The 10120-nt window shown below is 41.9% G+C and overlaps 1 pseudogene; it reads right to left on the minus strand.

Annotated features, from left to right (window-relative positions):
- Positions 1 to 2884: 2884 nt before the first annotated feature.
- Positions 2885 to 9416, minus strand: LOC138278801 (zinc finger protein 84-like; annotated as a pseudogene).
- Between the last annotated feature and the right edge of the window lie 704 nt (positions 9417 to 10120).

The raw sequence follows: 10120 nt of genomic DNA on the forward strand, positions 1-10120 counted from the left end.
AAACTGTTAACAATGGTCTGCCACAGCTCCATTTTCCGCGCAATGGGTGTGTTCTGCACTTCAGACCCGAAAATTTGTGGCTCCACCTTTAGGATCTCATCTACCATGGTCCGTAGCTCCCTTTTGGTGAAGCGTGGATTTTTGGGGGGGGGACATGGCGAGGGTGGTGGATGGTGTTAGGACTAGGGACGGGGTTTGGGTGCTCCTGTGTGGATCGCTATGCGTGTCCTGTCTGCTGGTGTTCTCTCTCTGTGGCTCTGGTGCGGATGTCGTCCCTGGTGCGTGGATGGTGTCCCACTGCATTCAAACTGTTAACAATGGTCTGCCACAGCTCCATTTTCCGCGCAATGGGTGTGTTCTGCACTTCAGACCCGAAAATTTGTGGCTCCACCTTTAGGATCTCATCTACCATGGTCCGTAGCTCCCTTTTGGTGAAGCGTGGATTTTTGGGGGGGACATGGCGAGGGTGGTGGATGGTGTTAGGACTAGGGACGGGGTTTGGGTGCTCCTGTGTGGATCGCTATGCGTGTCCTGTCTGCTGGTGTTCTCTCTCTGTGGCTCTGGTGCTCTCAATCTTCTGGTCCTGGTTTCGTTTCAAGGGATTGTGGGGTGTGTCTGGGGGTGTTTTATGGTGTTGTGGATGTGTGTCAGGTGTGTCGGTGCTAGGCCTAGCCAATGTGTGCACTGGTTGATGTTGGGCCCACTAGCAGCCCGTTGCTGGTCGCAGCTGCCAATGGTCGTCCGGCCTCCACTGTCCGCCGAGGTGATTTGTGCATCATTATTTGGAGGGTGGGATGTGGGTGTGCTTGGCGGTGGCGGGGTTGGGTGGGCCGGGATTCCCGCAGACAGGGTCCTGGCAGGAAGTGGTGGTGTGGGAATTTTTGGCGGGGTTGTTTTTTTTTATCATTATATGGCGGGTTTCCATTCGCCGCCGCCGCCGGGATTCTGTTCACCACCATCACGGCGGTCGGCGGTCTTTCCAGTCATGTTCATAATAGCCACCTATGTATTCACTCCAACCGCCATTATGCATTGGGGCATATTTATGAAAAGTGGCGCTGCACCTAGTGCACCATGGAGGTAGTTGGGGGGACTGGAGTCAAAACTTTTGATGTTAGTCCGGCGCTTTGCAGGACCAGCTTCAAAAATGTAAATGCTAGTCCTGCAAACCACCCAGAGGACCATTGAATATTATGGGAGCCTCTATTTAGCGCCTACAGAAAGCAGGCATTCAAAATGCAGATAAAAAATGGTGCAAAGGAATCTCATAGATTCCTTTACACCATTTTTACACCCCTATTAGTGCCAGAACTCCCCCTTGCATACATTATGCCTGACATCTCTCATGGATATCTCTAGCCCGCCGGTTGTTACCGCCATGACGGTCGGAGTGGTACATTGGCGTGGTGGCTTCAGCCAACCAGCCAATGTCATAATGCTGCAATAAGAACCCCCAGCCTGTTGGTGGTACTACTTCCACATAATCGCTGACCGCGGGGGTCATAATGACCCCCTATATACTAATCCGTAAATACCATAGCTCTTCCAGCCACAGCTCCAGTTGGTTACAAGCTACACAACAAATAAAACGAAGAGCTTTTAAGAGAACGCTTTCATGTGTCTGACTTATCTGGTCACAGCATTCACCCACAAATGAACCAGTACACAGAATGTACCGCCCCACACCACACTGTAAGAGAGATGGGTGCTACTCAAGCTTGAACACATTTCCCTGTCTATATGTGTCCTATTAGCATACCATGACTATTGCTGAAAGGCATCAGAGCTTTGTACATGGTCCAAGGCAAAGACAGTCAATGTGTGATTAGAGGGTAGATGGTTCCTAAGAGTAAAAGAGGACTGTTAATGTGTTACAATGTGATATTCTTCAAAGTGGAGCATTTTCAGCCCTTTATGTTACAATCTGAAGCTCTGACAATTTCATATATGTATGAATTAGTATTCCTATTACAGCACTTTCTGCTTTGAGAAGGTCCATCCTAGACCAGTATGTCGACAAAACGCATAATTACAAAATCGGGAACAAAGGGATTTTGTCATGGTCAAGGAACACAAACATATCCTGTGTCAAACCTCACATGTTTACCTGATACAGAGCAAAGAACAATATAAAGTGATAAACTAAGAGAAAAGTAACCTGGAACACTGCTGCATATTAACATAAATTGAAAAGTAATACAAAATTACATACCCACGGCCGTGTGACTTAGACGCCAATTATTTCTCAATATAGCCCTTGGTTGTTATTGCGATCCATTGCTCACATTATCATGTGCACTAGCAGAGATGGGAGTCTGGGGTATCTGATCACTGAAGCTCATTTAAATACAAAGGTGGGGCAGCCTGTTCACAAAGCACAACAGAACGTGTTTATGTGACATGCTTGTACACAGCAGAGGACACAGTGACACTGGTAACAGTGCAAGTGTTGTTATGACATGAGCGGGCAGTCTTAGTAGTTGAGACCTGAAGGTAGGAAGGGTAGCAGCTTTAGCAATTTCAACTGTTTGAGAGAGGGTGCAAGTCTCTGATTCTGGGGCACAGCTACCAATAGCCACCCTCATGGCCTCTGCTTTCTGCACCTACAGTCTGGTGCACATTCTGTCTAAACCAGTAACTTTGTCAGCTACATAGTCTGGTGTCTGGAATCAGCCTGCTTTGCTTTTCCCATACTTTGGGCAGTAAAGGTAAGTGTGTTTTCCACTAATATGCCCTTAGCTCGCTTTTGGTAACGTGGCTTCAGCAGTAAGTCCTAATGCACACTCAAGGGTAAAACAAATCAGTGGAAGTCAGAAATTTCAATACAATGAAATTAAATGAGATACAGATATTTAACATTCAAAGCAAGTTTAGATAAACAGGATTATTTAATAATTACTCAGAAGCAAAATCAAAAGTATATATGTGATTTAAGGATTATTAATTAGCAAAAACAACTGACCTAAAGGAAATACAGGATACTGTTAGTCACGTATTCAACATCACAAAAAATCAGTATACAAAACAATAGCTGGCCTCGCTAGGCATTCCCAAAGGGGCACTGGTAAGTCTAGTATCTGGTGATGATTAACACTGGAATTTGATGCAAGATTTTGGGCTCAGTCAGTCTCAGAAGGTGATGAGCTGCACAGAAGTGGCTTGAAGTGTAAAATGCCCAGAAAGTAGTGTTGGGCCATCCAGTTGAACTTGAATCTATGGCCACCAAAATGCATCAAATGTCAGGCAGTTAAAACAGCTGCAAAGTTGTTAGAGGTTCCAAGTTATGGAGATGGTTCAAACTTGATGATCTGAACCAAAGCACAGAACGTGGTGTGGGAACAAGGGTCATACTGGAGCTCACGCTGATGGTTTGAACATGAAACTTGTAACCATCATGGTATATCACTGCAGGTTCAAACTTCGATCCGCTATTCCACCCATATCTTAGTCATCCAAGTGAAAAGGTAGAATACCACTGAAGGCAGATCAAGGTGCAGAAATCTCGGGTTTTGGGCTCTTGGTGCTTACATTGTAGACGTAGACCAAGGGTAAAAACTTGTTCATCAAACAAAAAATGCACATGAAAAATATGAGAACCTCTGAACCAGTTAACAGCAAATGACATTTCAGCACCAATGTGGTGGTAAATACAACAAGGTCTGGTAAAAGGAAGAGGAGAAGGAAAAATATAACAGCAAATCATGATAACATGGTTAACAACATGGAGACATTACCTGATCATACTACTGCAATATCGGATCGCTGCTACAAGAGGCTCTCAGGGGGGCCAGTGATGTAGCGAGTCCAGAAAAGTTAGTTAAAGATATTCGTTGCCACTCTTCAGTCAAACAAACACATCGGACAAGTGCTCTGGTGTTCTCGCAGGATCATCCAATTTCCTTCAATAACAGCCAAGTACCCCGGTTCACAAAAATGAAACAATCAGGTCAAGTTGGGCATCGTGAGGGCTATTCACAAAGGTATCCTACACTTGTGAGTAACCTATATGTGCAATGATGCTCATAGAGTAACGTTTCTAGTTTTAGCTATTCACCATTACGAGCGTAGTTACTTAAAAGTGTAGACTTCACACCCTTAAATAGAGGTGGAGCACAATGTACAAATGTGATTTCTACTACAGCCAGAATGCAGCAATGAGAAGTGCAGCACTACACAAAGCCAACACTGATAATGCAAAACCCCTCCCTAGAAACTAATGGCGGCTGAGACTTAAAAATAGAACCCTACTGGAAATAAAGATAAATAACAATAATGTATTCTGCCTTTCAAAACTACCTATAAATTCAAAAGAATGCTACATAATTAAACATTTTAAAACTAATTATTTCATAAAATAAGTTAACCTTTTAATTAGAATATATTGTAACTATTAAAAACATTATTTAAATTAATTCCATACATAGCTTTTTCTAAGGCTGTATCCCCTCTGAGCAGAGGTGTGTAAGGCAAATGCATTGCTCGTAGATCACCCAGACGGGTCCCAAGATTGGGAATGCACTGATCACTCCTTTTACCCCTACAAGACGCTTGTGTTCTTCTAACTCCTGCCTGGCTATGGTTCCGGTGATCAGGAGAGCGAGAAGAGGTGGACGATCTTTCCAGTACAATGTTTCAAAGCTATGGAATTCTATGCCTACTACCTTGCAGACAGCTGAATTGGAATTGCCATTACGGAAACAGCTGTTCGCTCAATCTTATTGATCTCCTGGCTCTGATGGCAGATGTTTAACATCATCACCGCTGTGTAATGTGTAGTACACTATAGCGCTAGGATGCCCTAGGGTAGCTTTGTGCTCTGTAAGTGCCTAATACAGTACAATACAATGTAGTAATTCTAAGAATATCATAAGAAAATACAATGATTTTACTTTAGGTGGGATGTTTTTATACAATTCTTCAAAAAATTATTTAGCACATTTAAAATAAGTTAATTAAAATACAAGTTAATAGTGTTGTAGCCTTTTTTAATTGTGTTCTACGTTTAAAGTATATTTTATTAATTTACACTAATATTTAACATATAAACAATTCATTTCTTCTAGTATAATAAACATTTATAATTTTCCCCATCTTTTTACACAGGGAGAGCACTGCCCAAATTGTGTAAGCTTAAATTAAAGGTTTCCCACCTAAACTAACATTTTATCATGCATGATTAATTATTAAATGTGATGTAGAGAATTAAGTATAACAAATGTAATTATACTTTACTGAAAAGGAAGGTTGTATTAGTGTTTACATTAAAACATTTTAAAATAATAAAATGTTTTTTATTTGGATATTGTTTGCCATTTAATTACACATATTTCGATTTTTTACTAGTTGCAGTTTGAGTGGATGGCCATGTGTGATGTTGGACTTACTTCTGCTCTGAGCTGGAGTGTATTTACAACTGTTTTAGGTACATTGTAGATGTAGTAAGTTTAGAACTGTGGAGTGTAAGTTAAAATGGGCTTACTCCTTTGTGGGTGAGTGCTTGTCTTTCCGTAAACTCCCTCTTACTCCTTCCTTATCATCTCCCCTTTATTGATAAATATTTACAATTTAGCAGCCAAACCCCTCTGTGCCTCCTGCATTTAGTACTAAAAAGTATATTAACGTGTGGGGAAACTCTGCAGTAGGTGCAGACAACTCGTCGCCGAATAAGTTGGGAAAGGCCGGACATTTACACATTGTTCTGTGAATAGCATTCTGTCGTACTTAATTGTCCTATTGCAGTTTATGAATATGTCTGATTATCTGTGAGTCCCTCTTGGATGTATCTGATGTGATTCTAAAGCTTGTGAAACTTCCATCGGCAGATGGGGAGCAGGTTCCATTTGTAGCATACTGGAAATGGAAAGAGGCCACTTAAGTGGATCTTTATAATACTATGCTGTGTGCCCTCATAACAGAAGTATTTAGGACTATTTATGGTGGTGCCAAGAATGGTTTGCATATGGTTGGCATTGTCTTTAGTGGTCCAAAGACTAGAGAATGATGTGGTGGAATGTTGCCAAGATTAACTACCAGTGCTTCCATCACCTTTAGTTTTTCTCAATGATCAGCTCTAAGTGGCACAGTCTTGAACTGCTGTTGGTTCCACAGAGACCTACGATGAAAGAACTCCTTTTGCAGCTCCCTGTTGAGGCTTATCAAGGCTGGAAACAGTTTTAGGTTATTTGCATTCCAGATCATAGGGGCGTGGCCTCAAAGTTCAGGATCAACTTATCCTTGTAGGTTGGTGCTGTGGCTCTTTGGCACACAGGGAGCAAAACACACTGAATGCAATAAGGCCACAAATAGTCACTAAGAACTAAGGTTAATTCAAGTATTTCCACCAATCACAGTGTGCTTTCAGTAGACAGTTTGTAGGACAATCAATGGCTTTCGATCTTTGTGGCTACGTCATATGAATGTTCTGCAGTGCTGAACTCTCCTCTCCAGGGTTGACAGCGAGCAACTTTATTTCTCCCGCACTGTCTTTCTCATGTAGATATGCTGCATTTACAACTGAAGTTTTTGTCACATTGAGAGCACTTATAATTTTCATTCTCGTTGTGGGTTCTCTCATGTTGAATCGAACTGAATCTCCGGCTGACACTTCCCTGGTATTTAGAAAAATAACAAGGTTTTTATCTAGTGTGAGTTCTCTCATGTTGAACAAGACCAGATTTTCGACTGAAGCTTTTCCAGCATTCAGAGCACTGATAAGGTCATGGACCAGAGTGAGTGCTCTCATGTTGAGCTAGACTAGATTTCTGGCTAAATGTTTTTGAGCAATCAGAGCACTGATAAGGTTTATCCCCAGTGTGGATTCTCTCATGTCGAATGAGACTGATCTTACAACCGAAACATTTTTGGCACTCTGAGCACTGATAAGGTTTGTACCCAGTATGTGTTCTCTTATGTTGAGTGAGATTGTCTTTCTGACTGAAGCTTTTCTGGCATTCTGTGCACTGATAAGGTTTTAGCCCAGTGTGTGTTCTCTCATGTCGAATGAGATTGTCTTTCTGACTAAAGCTTTTCTGGCATTCAGTGCACTGATAAGGTTTGAGCCCAGTGTGTACGCGCTCATGTTGAATGAGGCAGATTTTCCGCCTGAAGCTTTTCTGACACTCAGAGCACTGATAAGGTTTTAGCTCAGTGTGTAAACGCTCATGTATAGAGAGACGGTTTTTCCGCCTGAACCTTTTATGGCATTCAGAGCACTGATAAGGCTTTTCCCCAGTGTGGATTCTCTCATGTATTGTTAGAAACCATTTGTGCTTAAAGCTTTTTTGGCATTCAGAGCAGTGATATGGTTTCTGCCCAGTGTGGGATCTCTCATGTGCAGTGAGGCTGACTTTCTGGTTGAAGCTCTTTTGGCATTCAGAGCACTTATACGGTTTTTGTCCAGTGTGAGTTCTCTCATGTTGAGCGAGACCAGACTGTTGTTTGAAGCTTTTCCAGCATTCAGAGCACTGATACGGTTTTTGCCCACTATGAGTTCTCTGATGTTTAGTGAGATTTTGTTTCACTCTGAAACTTTTCTGACATTCACAACACTGAAACGGTTTGTGCCCAGTATGGATTCGCTCATGTTGAATTAAACTAGCTTTCTCACTGAAGGTTTTTTGGCATTCAGAGCAGTGATACGGTTTTAGTCCAGTGTGCGTTTTCTCATGACGAGCTAGACCAGATTTGTGACTGAAGCTTTTCCTGCATTCAGAGCACTGATAAGGTTTTAGCTAAGTGTGGGTTCTCTCATGTTGGGTGAGACTTAATTTTGAACTGAAGCTTTTCTGGCATTCAGAACACTGATAAGGTTTGTGTCCAGTATGGATTCTCTCGTGTTGAATTAAACACGCTCTCTGACTGAAGCTTGTCTGGCATTAATTGCATTGATAAGGTTTTTTCCCAGTGTGGCTTCTCAGATGTAAAATGAGAGAGGTTTGGTGACGGAAGTCTTTCTGGCACTCAGAACACTGATAAGGTTTTTGCCCAGTTTGGATTCTCATGTGTCGAGTGAGACTGCCCAGAAAACTGAAGCTTTTTTGACACTCAGAGCACTGATATGGTTTCTGTCCAGTGTGGTTTCTCACGTGCCTAGTGAGACTAGATTTCTGGCTGAAGCTTTTGTGGCACTCAGAGCACTGATAAGGTTTGTGCCCAGTGTGGATTCTCACATGTTGAATGAGAGAGGATTTGTGACTGAATACTTTCTGGCACTCGGGACACTGATAAGGTGTTTGTCCAGTGTGAGTTCTCTCGTGTTCAGTGAGGTGGGATTGATAACTAAAGCTGTTCTCACATTTATTGCTCTTATTTGAGATGTATGTATCTCCATGTCTGGTTTGTTCCTGCATACATGCCATGTTAAGAATTAATCTAATTCAAGAGTCTGTACTCAGTTATGTTACACTCAGCATTAACATCTAAAATAAACTGCAGATGCTCTTCTTAACAATTGTATTTAACTAATTTTAGCTTTTATCTGGAGATCATTTTCCTACTTTCAAAGGCAGCCTACCTAACTTGTCTTATAAACCTTCACTGAGGAGGCCCTTGTATTTATTAAGATGCCTCTCATGGATTCATTTTATCCAAGTTGTGCCCTGGTGAGGCCCCTGATGTTGAATTGGACTAATATTGTGACTGCAGTTTATCACATCTGATTTTAGAGTTTTAAAAGCACTGATAAGGTCTTTGGGGTATAGCGTTTGCCTTTTAGGTACATTTGTTCATACAAGTAATGACAAGTGATTAGGGCACGCCAGAGTGGTTTTAGGAATTATCAGTGGCAAAGCACTGGCCCCTTTGAAGCTTTCTGAGCCAATACCAGATTTTTTACTATACGGCTAAGGCAGGTATATGATCGACTTTGGCGGAGCAGGATCCTACTCCGATCACCCCAAGAGACAGTTATTGGGGGAATCTTTCTGTACTGGAAAGGATACTCCAGCCTCTTTGCTGTAATGACATTTGAGAAAGATCAGTTACAATTTGTTTCTTTTAAACAATGTTTTCTCTCTACAAATCACAGGAGACATGGACAAGAGCTCGCTCTTTTACATGGAGGCGACTGGTCGTCCTGACACTTCTGTCATGTTATGTGTACAGATACTGTTTTGCTGGTTTGCGGTTTGTGGATCCCAGGCATTTCTCATAAACCATCAGAGAGAATCTACAACACTGAATATTCTCCAGTGCACTGCATGGGTATCATTTGTTGCCGCAATTTTTTGCTCGCCTAATCTTGAATTGTTTCCTTTAAGTTAAAATATTCTTACAACTAGCTGATGCAGACTTTCAATTTACTCTTGTGTTCCATGTATATTTCAGAGGCTACTCATGCTCAGGAAATGACACTTGGAAACATTAATGGTCATTTTACTTTCAGGATTTGACAACTTCCACATTGAGCAGTTTCTTCCGCTCCAGGTTCCTCACCGTTTGTGGCACATAGAATGTGTTTCTCCTTTTAATGCTCTGGAATGTTTTACCGTTCCTTAAAGTAACACTTTTCAAGGTGTTTCACTAAATTAAAACCTTCCTTTTTGTGTTCGTGTTTCAGTCACCTGTAGAAATAGAGTCAGAGATTGTAAATGAACACGAATAAAATAAAATGATCTTATACTTTGCAGAAAGAAAGCATTTACAGAAACAAGAAAGGTCATTAGTTTGAGCTGCATTTCTGATAGTGGTAAAACAGCTCTTGGCGTCTGTAGATAGGAAGCTTGGAACCACCGCAACTCAAGGTCTCAACGACTGGCATCCTAGTGAGATACCTGCAATACTTGTAATGAATTAACAGATGTTGTTTACTCCCCTGGCCACTTAGAGTGTTATTACTTTTTTCAGCGATCTAGGAAGGGACATTTTATTGAACAAAGGAATTGGCCTTGTACTCGGTGCTTTAAATGCCACTGTCCGCTGAGGCTGTGTCCAGTTAGCTCAGTGGAGTTCACATTTCAAACTGTGGGGAAGATAAGGGCTTACTTGGTGACCTGGAACTCATCCTCCAACAGAACCCAAGCACTGCAACACCTGAAAAAGGAAAACATCACAACGGTATAGGAAACCAAAAAGGGTCAAGAAAAGACAAACACAAAACAGACGGGCCCAGCACGACCCGTGA

This window comes from Pleurodeles waltl, unplaced genomic scaffold, assembly GCF_031143425.1.
Source record: "Pleurodeles waltl isolate 20211129_DDA unplaced genomic scaffold, aPleWal1.hap1.20221129 scaffold_58, whole genome shotgun sequence".
Classification (NCBI taxonomy): Eukaryota; Metazoa; Chordata; class Amphibia; order Caudata; family Salamandridae; genus Pleurodeles; species Pleurodeles waltl.